A 14,164-nucleotide genomic window follows, 5' to 3' on the forward strand; every position below is an offset into this window, starting at 1 on the left:
TCTCTTCCCCTCCCTTCCCTTTCATTCTCCTCCCTCCTCTCTCTGGTTCTGGGGGTTGAGTCCATGAACAATAGGTAATTGCTAAGAACTGAACAGCACCTCTAGATTACCCGGATTTTTAAAGGAGCTTTGTAATTATTGAATCAGGAAATTGAAGCTAGAAAGGACTTATGCAAGACTGCATAGCTAGAATGTACCAGAGTGCATCGATAGCCCATTTCTCACTAGGAAAGACTGACCTTATTCATAAAATTGAGGGAAGGATGAGAGAAGGAAGTCTCAGTTGCTATACTTAGGTGTTTGCCAGCCTCTAACATTCTTTTGTTTTGTGTTGTTTTTCTGAGACAGGGTTTCTTTGTGTAGCCTTGACTTTCCTGGAACTCATTATGTAGAGCAGGCTGGCCTTGAACTCACAAAGATCAGCTTGGCTCTGCTTCCCATGTGCTGGGATTAAAGGTGTGCACCACCATTGCCTACCTCTGATATTCTTTAGTGTCCAAAGAACTTTGTTTTTTTCTAAACTCAGTATCCTAGTTCTATTCTGTTTCTGTGACAAAACACTGACAAAAACCAACTTGGGGGGGAAAACCCCATTTATTTGGCTTACATTTTGACAAGACCATGAAGGAATGTTGCTTACTGGCTTGCTCTCCATGGCCTATTCAGCCTGCTTTCTTACACAGCTCACGGCCACCTGCCCACTGTGGGCCGGTCGCACCCACATCAATCATTAATCTGATGGAAGTCATTTCTCAGTTGAGGTTCTCTCTTCCCATATGACTCTAGTTTGTGGCAAGATGACAAAACAAAACGTAACCATCACATTCCTGGAACCAGCAAAAAGTGTGTAAATGTACTTGATACAGTACCATGAAACACAGATGACCATCTAGTATAGTGGATGAGGGATGTAAAGGTACAATGCTAAAACTCCATCCCTTCCCTGCTGGTATCACCGATTTGTCCTAATTTGCCAAGGTGGTCTTGGCTTTGAAACTGAAATTCTCAAGTCCAGAAAAACTCAATGCTGGGCAAACTTAGATGGTTGTTTACCTGGAATTGCTATAATCAAGGGATATAATTTCTATTCTATACACTATAAACAGAATAAATTACCTTCTATTGATGCCACCTTATCCAATCTGGAAGTTATGTTAGAGATAGTTTGATGTCTGTGGAGTACTCAAAATTCACCTGGGGACTTCTGGACAAGGGCACTTAAAGATGACCTGAAACCTAGACACGGGGAATCACTGTGATAATGGGTTGGGAGAACAATGCTGTAGCTACATTCTCAAGAGCCAAAGCAATGAGCAATGATTTTAGACCAGCTCCCAATAATGCTCCAAATTGCAGGGCTGATTTGAAATCAAGCTAAGATTGAGTAAAAACCAGGTGATGGCCACAGAGAGTTGTTAATTTAGCCAGGAACTACAGTCAGCCTTTCCTTTCAGCCAACGTGGAGAAATCAGACAATTAAAATTACAAAGCACAAAATCTAGCTTAAAGGTACACACACACAGAGACACATGGAAAGATAATGTGTTTGCCTTGCCTTTGTTCTGACAGAGGGATTAGAAACTACCAATGTTCATGTGACAGAAATGAGAACTGAGAGACAGAGAATTACCATACACCATTTAATCTGGATCTCTTTGAACTCACCTTATAGTTTCTGGTCCCCTCTACCATGGCCATTTTGTAGATGAAGAAACTGAGGCTCAGAATCAGGTAGAGGCTTGTCCACGTTCACACGGCTGTCAGCCACTGTCCCAGTTAGTTTTCTACTGCTATAGGGCGCCAGGACCAAAGTGACTTATAGAAGAAAGGGTTTACTTGGGGCTTAACAGTTTCAGAATGTTAGAGCCCATGACCACCACAGTAGGGAACATGGCAGCAGGCAGGCATGGCGCTGGAGCAGACATCAAACATCCTGAGACACAACCTTGAGGTAGACACACTTGGGGATGACAAGGGCTTTTGAAATCTCCAAGCGCACTCCCAGTGACATGCTTCCTCCAACCAGGCCCTCTCACCTAATCCTTCCCAAACAGTTCTACTAATTTTTGTGAGGAGGTGGGCCTATGCGAGGAAGACGCTTCAGCACTGGGTGAGTTTGGATGCACACGTGGGTTCCAGTGACCAAAAGTGTCCGGACAGCACCTCAGAATATCGGATCATCCAAGAATCAGAGCGCCCAGAGGCCGAGCAAAGTTCTCGGGAGGCCCGCAGACAGTATTAGGGGTTTCCAAAATGCAAATGAGTATCGGAAAAGAAAGGGGTGAGTGTGAAGTTTGGCAACACGGTGCACTCCAACTGTAAAGAAGAGCAAAGCAACGAGTGCATTCCGAGGGAGTGGCTGTGGGAAAAACACTAGGAACCAGCATGAAAGTCTAGTATCTTACGCTATTCAGATAGGGAACTAGCATAATATGAGAAAAAAATAGCCTAGACTCCCCTATGTAGGAAAAGGGAGGGGAAGAGAGGGAGACAAAGAAGGAGAAAGAGAGACCCACCAGACTGTCAGCATGGATGCAGACAGCCCCAGCTATCCGAAGGCTCACAATTGTCACCAGCTTCTGGCTCACTTAGATAAGCAGCTTGCACTCTGCACAGTGACCTTGCTTTGGGAAAGGATCTTTCACCATTTCCCAATAAACCCCAAGAGCGCTATAGCCAGGAGCCTTCTTTGCAAGGGAGCTATCATCCGAGTATGGACTGTGGGGGAGTCAAATGCTCCTGCCTGTTCCCATTCCTGGCACCAACAGACAGCTCACTCAGCTTGGCCCAACAGAGTGGCTCAGCCATCAATCGGACTCCCTGGGTACCTTGTACCAGAGAGGATGGATGTGAAATGGATGGTAAGGGAGGACATGGCTCTCAAGAACCAAGGGACCAGGGAGCTTGTCACCATTTGCTGATTCATGCTGGTTTCTTTACTGAAGGCAGATAACTTACAGGTTCTCCCTATGCCGTGTTCACAGGCTCCGGCTACTAACAGCAGAATAGATAACGAGAGAGTTACACTGCTGCCCTGTTCACAAGGACGGCCTTGAACAGACGGCCTGTCCCAGAGCACAAAGGAAGTCTGAAGAGAAACTGCCCAGGTACCAGTCACACACTATTTCTGCTCTGTCTCTGTCTCTCCGTGTGTGTCCCTGGGCATGTACTGTGGTTGGCAGGCTGGGGTCATGCTGCTGGGGGGTTGCTGGGAGTATGCTTGCATAGCAGCACAGTGTCACTACACTCATTCCCACTGCTGGTTGGCCCTGTACTATGAGCAGGCGCTGCTGTCAGGACTGGGGATGAACACCACAGGAGTGCCGTGCTTTCTGTCGTCAGCATTCCCGGGGAGAGCCCAGCTCCGCACCATCTGGTCCTGGAGAAACTGCTTCAGACCTTTCATGTTCCTGGGGCTTCCCGGAGGTGCCAGGGGTCCTCAACACTAACAAGTCAACAGTGCCTGAGAAAATCTCTACCACACGGCAGGAACCACCACTTCCACCACAGAAGTGTCCATACAGTGCATAGTTCCCAGATACTGCTCTCTGCTTCAGTGCCCACATTCTTGCATGGTCCACAGACACAGTGTGTCTCTCTGACTGGCATGGTGTGTGAAAACTCATTAATCACTGCTGAAGAAAGAAAGAAAGAACTATGGTGCCTAGGTGGAAATAAAGCCAATATACTTTCAGGATACATCTTTAGGAGAAAGCCATTTACTAAGAAGATCATCCCATGAGTGGTAGAGATATTGGATCAAGGAGATAGACACATCTTACTGTAGGAATATAGTAAACATGGAAATAACAAATCAATACAAGGCAATATGATACCTGCAAATTATAATTCTCAAGCAACAGATTGCAAAGAAATGGAAACAGATGAAATGTCTGATGAAGCATTCAAAAGAATAATTATAGGAAGGCTCAATGAGATCCAAGAGGATACAGACAAATCATTACATGAAATTAGCAAAACCATGTAGGATATGCATGAAAAATTTAAAAGAAACTTTCTGAAAAAGAAATGGAGAGCACACTCAAATAGTCAAATGATAATTCAGTTGAAATCCTTCAGTAACAAGCTAGTCAAATGAAAAAAACAAACATCTGAGCATGAAGACAGCACTTTTGAAGCATCCTACTTGGACAAACAACAAAAACATGAAAACGGATTCAAGTTCTTTGGGACTGGGCCTTTGAAATGGCTCTGTAGGTAAAGGTGCTTGCTACCAAACCTATGACCTAAGTTTAATCCCTGGAACCCACGCTGTGGAAGGAGAGAACTGACCCCTATAAATTGTCCTGACTTCCACATGGTAGGAAATTACAACACCCCACTTTAATCAACAGAACATCAGCAAATAAACGCCAGGATTAAAGTAGATCATAGGTTACCTGGTCTGATCAGACTTGAGGAGGACATACAAATCCAACAGCTGTGTAACATTTTTTTCATCAGTCCAGGGAACTTTGCCTTGTCTAGACCATGTAATCAGGCCACAAAACAAGTCCTAACACATTTTAAAGGAGTGAAATTATCTCTCCCATCTTTTCTGATCACAGTGGAATGAAGCGAGCAGTGAGCAACAAAAGAAACTTTAGAACTTATACAAACACATAATAACAAAGCTGCACCCGTAAAATTTTCTTCTTTCGTTTGTTATTGTTGTTGTTCTCTCCCACACATGGAAACTAAAACAATCTACCAGAAAGTAGAATAGCGTTCATGATGCATTAGGAAGGGTGCTGGAGGTAGAAGAAAGGTGGCTGGGAATGGTCAGTGTATAGAAGAGATGTGCAGGGGAAAAGTATGCCAAATCACGTCAGTATCAATGTGTGTTTATGTAAAAAGGGGCAGAATAGTCTCTCCCTGACACCATCCTCAAGAGCTTCGATTTAGTGAGTCCGACGCAGGACAGAGAGGTGAAGAAGGTTTACCTTATTTGGAAATCACAGGCTGAAAAGTAAAACAAAGAACCGGGAGAGTGAAACTTTTCACTCTAGTCCTTTCTTAGCCATGGACTCACTTTCCCAGGATGACTCTAAGAGCCGTGTGTGGAAGCACACCAAGATAAATTGCCTTGTGGTAGCAACAGCACGACCCGACACTCTTATCTCTGTGACTTACTTTCCCTAAAAGCACAGGGAAGTGCTGTCTGAAAGCACTTTCCAGAAACTGTTCTGAGGTTAAGTTAAATGCCTACAAACAATCCTAAGAGGTCTTGCAAAAGAGGGATTTTTCTTCTTCATTATGAAAGTAGTTGTTACTTTACTGAACCATAAAGATGAAGTGCCTCTGTTTTTGGAAGAAGATCCCTTTCTTCACTCATGGGACCCATAAAAATCCCTGTAATTGTTGATGTAGAAGCTACCCTGAGGCACAGGAATTCTTTCCTGCTCAAATGAGAGAGAAGCTATTGAGTTCTTCCCATTGCATTCTTGTCCAAACAGAGGCTCACTATTTAGCCTCATGACTCCATGCTCATGGTTAGAATGACCAACTGTTAGTCAGGACTCAAGTCCTAATTCTCATTCAGTAGATCATTCATGTTAGAACCTCTGGACAACAAGGTTCATTTCAAAGGTCCATTTGAAACCTGGAAAAAGAAAACATGATTAATGTATAGTCAGTTTATTTCCCTTCCTGACGTCTATGAAATACTATTTGTCCTAAGGGATACTCTAAAATGTCAAGTGTAGGTGATAGAACATGATAATCAAGTGTCTATGGAAGATACATATAACAAAACATGTCCTTATGGGGACATCTGGGTTCTAGGATTCCTGCCTCCATCTAGGAAGAAGAGCAAGGACATAGGTGGTGGACACTGGGCTTTATAGAAACATCAGTGCCTCTGCTTACCTAGTTAAGTTGTTCTGGGGTTTGGTAGTGAGAGTAGAGCTTAGCATATTGACTTCTAGTTTGGGGAAGAATGACTTTTAAGATGAAACAATGCCCCGAGAAATGGGAATGAAATCCTGGGTTTAATAATGAATACTCCCCTGGAGATAAGCCCAGTGGAACCTGTGAACCTGAGCTTATTTGAAAAAGTTGTCTCTGTAGATGCAAGTGCTAAGGATGTGAGGGCCTCCTGGTTTAGGGCAGGCCTTAAACCCAACAAGTGTTTGTATAAGACAAGAAATGAAGACAAGGCCCAGAGGTGAGGTGAGGCCTGTGTATTTTATAGCTGCTTCCATCAGACTGAAATGGTTCCTCATAGGAGAGGGAAGGTTCCTGGCTCATGAGACTTCAAAGAAACTGGCAAGATGTGCGGGTCCTCTCAGGAAGTCATGTAAGCAGCAGACAACTGCTGGAGAAGAGAGTTTCCAGAGAGGTAGCTGCCCACAGGTTGCACAGGGTATTCTCCTAATGCAGGCACCTGAGTCATCTATGCTCCTGTCACGCCAAGAGATTCACTGGCTCACCAAGCTGGACTTAGATGAAATTATTCCTTGGGTCTAGGTGAGCTCTCAATGTGAGGTGAAGAGATACTTGTTCATGTTGCCCCAGGAAATGTGAACTGCTGCTCCCTGGTGTACCAGAAGCTGGATGGAGCCGAGGAAGGATCTTCCCAACGGCCTTTGCTGGGGGTAAAGTGTTGCTGAAACCTCGAATTTGGACTTGAGTATCTGCTCTTTTAAGTTGCCTCACTTGCTGGTCATCAGCCCTAACAAACAAATGCACAGCAGCAGGGGCTGAGGCGCCATTGAGCCAGTGCCATGAGACCCACTCTTTTTCTTAAGCTCCATCCTTCCCTTATTCATTTGTAAGAGCTACCTGCACATTTCTAATGTGGCCAGCTCTGCATTACTAAAGCACACATCTTTCCCCTGGGAAGCACAAGTTCAAGAAGTCTGTCTTCTTTTAATGAGAAAACTGTGCTTGAGAATTCTCTTACTTGCTACAAAGATAACTTATAGTGCCTTCACCAACCAGTTCAAAGGACTTTGTGCTTTTTCTCTTGCGCAGGTGAGTGTGTCTATGTGTGAGTATGTGCACGAGTACACGTGGCCATGGATGCTAGGGGCATTGGATGCCCCTGGAGCTGGAGTTATAGGTGGTCATGAGCCAGCAGATGTGGGTGCCAGGAACTGAATTCGGGCTCTTTGCAATCACTGCACATGCTCTTAGCTGCTGGGCTGTCTCTCCTCTCTGAAGGACTTAGTTTTATATTTATTTTTTAAAAAATGTGTGAGTGCATACGTGTGTGTGTGTTGGTACCAATGATCACAATGCTCTCTCTCTCTTTTTTTTTTTTTGTTTTGTTTTGCTTTTTATCTATTTTGAGACAAAGTCTCATGTGGTCCAGCCTGGCCTCGAACTCACAATGTACCTGAGTATGTTCTTGAACTTTCAGTCCTCCTGCCTTCATCTCCCAGATACTAAGATTACAGGCACGTGCCACCATACCAGGCTTTACCATGTGCACTTCTTGACTAGGTTCCCAGAGATTTTCCTGGGCTCTTTAATTTTCTTCCCACCCATTCTCTGGCCATGTTTTCTGCTTCATAGATGTACCCCATTCCACCCAAATTCAGTCTCCCCATAAAACTATACTTTACTATGTGGGTTTAACTTCAAGCAAACAACTGGCAGGTTTGTACTTCCTTCCAGATGTCCTATTTTAGATTTATTAAGGGCATCCTGAACACAATGTCCTTTACCTTGAGCCCTTTCCGTCTTTCTTGGTCTTCTAGCTTATTCATCTGGGTTCCACCAGTTAGTTACACAAACCAGAACTACAGAAATATCATCTCGGAAACCCTCTCCCTTTTCCTTCTGTCACCAGGTCTAATAAAACTTTCCTGCAGCCCGGCCTTATATCCACTCTGACTCAAACTCCTATTACCTCCCATCTGGACCACTGTGATGATCCCTTACCTGATTTCCCACATGTTTAGAAAATTCCTTCCCTGGGGACACATAAACAAAGTCTGTCCCTTCTTCACAAGGTCCAAAGGACAAATCAAAGTTTGATTCTACCAAAGCTCAACCCAGGGAACCAATGAGGTTGTTGGGCTTCCTTTCAGAGCATAAGTGAAGGTTTACTGGTGGGAGCATGGTTGACTCTACAGTATCGCACTAGAAAGTCCTCACCCAGCATGGATGATGGCTCCTCCAGAGCCACACAGATAGAGCCTCCTTTCAGCCAAGCTCTCCTAACCTACGTCCTCCAGCACTTCCTGAGACCAGCGGCTGCAGGCAGTTAGGGCAGAATTGCATACATACGGCTAGAAGGACAGCCATCATGGGATATGCCCTCCACCCCCAAACCCTGCAAGCTTTCTACTCTGTCACCAGCATCTAGCTGCTGGTAGCAGCAGCTAGAAGCAGCTGAGGATCGAAGGTTCTTCCTTACCCTTCCTTCTTATGAGCTAATGGAAACAGCCCATGAGGCCTAGGCCGTGAGGAACTGTTGGGGGCAGGCTCAGCTGATCTGGTGACGGGAGTAGCTGCTTTGCAATGTACAATAGCACCTCAGTTCCTTCTCTGCCCCCGGAGTAATTATTCTGCTGGGCAAAACTGCAAATGCCTTCTCCTAGTTGAAGACTTTTCATGAGTGTCCCTTGTTTGAGGCAAGCAAAAGAGAAGTATTTAACAGTTTTGTGAGCAGAGACTGCTCCCAATGCCCCAGCCCCTCTCAGGTCACGCTCTTTACTGCGCACACACTATTCGAGTGCTGCTGACTAATTCTGACCTCTCCTATTTACCATAGTCTTTTCTGCTAGCTGGCCTTTGCAAATACTTCCCTTGCCCTCTTTTGACCTAGCTGACTTCTGTTTATCCTACAGACAAAGACTTCCCTTTTCTATCTGACAAAGCAAATCCCTATTTAGTCATCCTGGACTGCTGTAACAAGATATCACCCGCTATGTGACTCATTAACGGGTCTTGAGGCTGCAAGTCTGAGGCGAAGGCGACAGCATTTGAAGTCTCTCTTTCTGGCTATAGCCAGACAACTTGTATGTGTGTGTTGTGTGTGTTAGAAGGAGAACTAGACAGCTTATAAGGAAAATTCCTGGGAAGAGGCTGTGTCTACAGAGACTGAATTGCAGGTTGAGGTGCTGTGAGTCTAGAGGCTAATTGCCTTACCCCAGGCTAGCTCTAGCACCCCACACCGACTGGCCATTCTTTACCCCTCTCTGTGTCTGAACTAACATCCTGTGAATATTATAACACATAAAAGTCTTTTAGAATCTATCAACTTAATAGGCCCCTAGCTTCCGCTAACCAATTGCTAAGAAGACCATCAGCTAGCATCTTGAGCCTGTAGAAAAGCTTCCCCTATCTTGCTCTAACCACCTCTTTGATGCAGCCACCAATGTATCTTAAACTTGTCTTGATTTATGATTTTCTTTGTTCTGTAAAACTATAAACCTTTATGAAACTACTTCCATGTTCGAACATGGAATTTGGGTAACCTAAATTTGTGTTCCAGGCCACTGTTATTCAAATTTGGCTCTAGGCTAAGCTCTTTGTTGTTCCCTTTAAGGTGAGACAGTCGACATTGACCTTTGTTTCTTTTTAAGTTTTATAAAGTCACCATTCCCCTTGGAAAGTCTTCACCCTCAGGATGTAACCATCTCTGGAAGACGCCACCTTCCAAATACCACAATGGAGGTTATGATTTCCACATAGGAATTTGGCGCCTAAGATATCTTTCAATCTTCTGTCTGGCATTGCACATTCTTTTTCCTTAGCACTGGTGAGCCTTAGACACATTTAAAAGGAACCTTACACCTCATTGTTATCAGTGCCACTTCATAAAAAGCCATGAGGTGACCTAGGGAGGTCTGCTGATGTGTGCCTGGAATGTACCATTTCCCCCACCCCTCTACTGCTCTTTACTGATAGGCTTAGAAACCAAATGGCACGCAGTAAAAGCTCTCCGAGTTCCTGAGATGAAAGTCTAGAGAGTGTCATTTTGGAAGGAAGGTGCCAAAAAGCTACACACAGTTCTTCTGTACGCCAAAGCATCTCTTCTTTGTGTTACGAACGGGAGGGCCATTTAGGTTAGAGTCATGCAGGTTGGCAAAGAGAAAACTCCTCATCAGAACTTGGGCCCATTGGCACTTTCAAGAAAATTACTATTATTAAGAAAACAAGCTCTAGCTGGCACCCTGGAGCTTGGAAAATTTGAAGTTTGGTGGAAATTTTTTTTTTCTAATTTTATGTTTCTGAAAATTGATGTGTCCATAGGATATGGTCAAGACATTAAAAAATACAAAAACAAAAAAACATCGTTCTGTGTGTGTGTGTGTGTGTGTGTGTGTGTGTGTGTGTGTGTGTGATACAATTTTGATTTAATGGACCCTGCCCAACTAGAGTAAGGTAGTTGTAGACCTTGGAATATTTAGAAGGGTTGCTCATGGTTAGAAGTATCAGGCAGGTACACTAGAGCCAAGCAAAGCCATGGAGGGAGGGCATGACATTCAGTGACTGTGCAACTAAATTTCTCTGCCTAGATCTCACAGTAGGTCATCTCATCCGTGTCTTTCCTAATAACTGATGACTTTGCATTTTATTTTAGTGTGTGTAATGTATACACCTGTTTGATATGCATGTGTATGTGCAGGTTCAAGCACACGTGTGTGCACATGTGTGAATTGCATACGGAGGCCAGAGGCCAGGGTGTGGTTCTTGGTAGCTCTTCACCACATTTTTTGAGATAAGGCTCTTGCTGAACTGGAGTGCTTTGATTTGAAGAGGCTGTATGGTCAATGAACTTCAGAAATCTGCCTGTCTCTGTTTCTCTAAAATTGGTGTTACAGATTTGGGTCACTGTGGTTGGATTTTTTGTGGGTGCTGAGAATCCCAGGACAGGTCCTCCTGATTTCATTGCGTGTGTGGTGCTGACTGAGCTATCTCCCCAGCCCTTCTGCGTTTTGATCCAAGATGTTCCCTGCATTTTCTTTTTCCTGTCTCCCAAACTATGCACTTTAATTTTCCTGGCATTTAGTGTAGCAAAAGGCTTTATAAATAAAGCAATGATTTCGATTCCTGTAAAAAAAAAAAAAAAAAAAAAAAAAAAAAAAAAAAGAGCAATTATTTGGGGATACAACAATCCCAATTCTGCATATTTACCTTGAAGATTTGAAATCAATATTTGGAAAAGATAACTATGCTCTTTGTGACTCTGCATACAACAGTTACAGAATTAACCTCAGTGTCTATCAATGTATGATGTAATCGAAGAACACTATGTTAAGTGAAATAAGCTCACAGAAAGACAGACACCACATGTTCTCATTTACATGTGAAAGGTAGGAGGTAGGGTCTAGTTGGAGGAACTCATTGGTGGTGTGTCCTTGGGGTGATATCTTACCCTGGACCCTTCCTGCCTTCCCTTTTTCTGCTTCCTGTCTTCCGTGAAGTAAGTAGCCTGGGGTACGTGCTCAAGCTGCCATGTTGCTCTGTCTTGCCAGAGAACCTGCCATGATGGATGCACACTCTGAAACCATGAGACCAAATTCATTGTTTTTACTAGCATTTGTCATGGCATGATGAAGGCATGAGTCTAGGCATGTTTCCAGTGGCCACAGGCTACTGATAATGGAGAGGATGATTTGACGGTAGCTAAAAGCATGGGCTTAGAGTCATCGGATTTGAGTTTGATGCTCTCTCTTATGTTCAGAGACTGGTGATCATAATGACCCTCAAGCTAGAGGTTCACAGATGGGTTAAGGGAGGTATTGTAACACAAACCCCATTATAAACACTCAATAAACAGAAGACTACGGGCAACAAAGGCAGGTCAGTTAAAACAAATAGCAGTTTGGTTATTTTATTAGGAAGTGGGGATAACCTAGTTTTCAACTATAGTTGTCTATTATAACTACCTTTGAAGTTAAAAAATAATTTCACCTTGCAACAGAACCAAAATATCTGGGTCCAGGGGTCTTTTCTGAGACTGATATTCCAACCAAGGACCATGCATGGAGATAACCTAGAACCCCTGCACAGATATTGCTCATGGCAGCTCAGTCTCCAAGTGGGTTCCCTAGAAAGGGGAACTGGGACTGCCTCGGACATGAACTCAGGGGCTGGTTCTTTGATCACCTCCCCCTGAGATGGGGAGCAGCCTTACCAGGCCAGAGAGGAAGACAATGCAGCCAGCTCTGATGAGACCTGAGAGGCTAGGGTCAGATGGAAGGGGAGGAGGACTTTCAGTGGACTGGGGAAGGGGCATGAGAGGAGATGAGGAAGGGAGGGAGGGAGTCATTGGGAGGGGATGAGGGTGGGGGCTAGAGCTGGGATACAAAGTAAATAAATTATGATAAATAAAAATTATATTATAAAAAATAATCTCACCACCTGAACTCCCAATCTAATCCCTTGGGAAGGACCCTCAGCATGGGTATTTAAGCAACCCTCTACCTTGTTCTAATTATTATGTTTTACCTCCACGGAGGAAGACTGCCATGCAGAATAACTAATCCTAAATCAAGCTTCAGAGAAGGCTAAAGTCCTTAGTCAAGGACAGTCTGCTTGCCAGTTTGGGGTTGCTGTGTGTGCTCTAATCTCACGGCTGTCTCCTCAGCTCTTCCTGACAGACTTCCGTGAGGGTAAAGCTCTCTGAGCTTGTATGCCACCTCTGACCTGGACATTGGTTTTTACTTCTCACATGTCCGGTCATTCTGGAGTTTTCCAGGCCTCCCCATCACTGATTCTTTAGATCGAAAATCTGAAATCTATAGTCAGCTACCTCTCCCAGTTTCTTCTTCCAAAGTGTAACTTAGTAGGCTGTCACCATGGAAACAGGTATTTCTACTTGAAATTTTGTGTCTTCAATCTTTTTTTTTTTTCCACAAATTATTTTGGGTCTGGAGAAATGGGCTCAGCAGTCAAAAGTACTTGCTGCTCTTATGGAGGACCCGAGTTTAGCTCCCAGTCCCCTATGGCTCCTTCTGGTCTCCATGGGCATTCACATTCATGACACATACACACACACTTTAAAAGTAACTTTTTAGTTTTTTTTTTTTTTTTTTTTAATGTGTGTGTATGTACATTTGTCTCTCTGAGTGTAGGCTATGTGCAGGTTGGTGCCTGAAGAGGCCAGAAAAGGGAGTTGGGATCCTTCTTAGGGATGTTGTAGCCTTTTCTTTGAATCTATTAGGGTTCTTTTGCAGCAAGGTACTCATCCCTTTCTGGGAGTAAATCCTCCCTTGCTCAATACTAGGCAGATCTGATTTCAAATACAAAACAAACAAACAAACAAACACACACTCGTTTATAGGTTGCGCCATCCTGCACTTCCGACCAGTGCAGAGACTGCTGGTCGCCCTGGCTGGTGGTCTGTGCTCCCCCAAAGAGCGGTGGCCCAGAACCCAGGGGAGTGTCCACCGTGTCCTTCTGAGTTCTTGATTTTAACAGTTTCCGAAACACTTCCAATGCTTTGGCACCCGGGCCCTGAGAGGCCACCGAGAAAATGGAAATGAGGCGATGGAAAGGAGCAGGTGAGAAGGGGAAGGCGGCTGGGGATCTGAGAAAGGCATGCTTTTTGGCACCTCGGGGAAAGCCTGACGGCTGTAACAGAAGAATACAGCAAACGGTGAGGGAGACGCAGCACTGACTGACAGCCGGGGCTTGCTGCTTCCTCTTACGCAAAGGATTCGCACTTGTTCTGTAAGCTTATCATTCCCAGCATGCAAAGCTGCTTTTGGGTTCTCTCGGAGTCGGGGCTCAGGACCATTTCTCTAACTGTTGAGCTCCCAGTGTCTGTACCTGAGTCTACCATTACTGGATCATCTCCCCGGCTACAAAAAAGTGTTGGTGCCGGGGCTCATTAGAGTAGCCCATGAACAAGAGCAAGACACTTGCTCTTCCCTCTTAAGGATGATCTCTAACGTTTTCCTCCTTTATGGTAAAATACATTTGAACATATTACCTCCCCTTGAAATGTTCTTTCTGTGGTATAGACTCCTGCTTTATAACCTATAACCAAAATGCAATTGTTGAATAAAATATCACTGACTCAGTAATGTGTCAAGATCTCCAAGCTCAGTCATATGTGCCAGTGAGCGAATGTTCTCCCTCTGTTGAGCTCTGCGATAAAGAATATGATTAGTTCACAGGTAGTGAGGACAAATTTCCAGCTTTCAGAAATCTCACCATCTGGCCAGGCTCGGGAACCGAGGCTCAGAACTGGCTTTATGCG

The sequence above is a fragment of the Psammomys obesus genome, unplaced genomic scaffold, assembly GCF_907164565.1.
Source record: "Psammomys obesus unplaced genomic scaffold, mPsaObe1.curated_primary_1811, whole genome shotgun sequence".
Taxonomy (NCBI): Eukaryota; Metazoa; Chordata; class Mammalia; order Rodentia; family Muridae; genus Psammomys; species Psammomys obesus.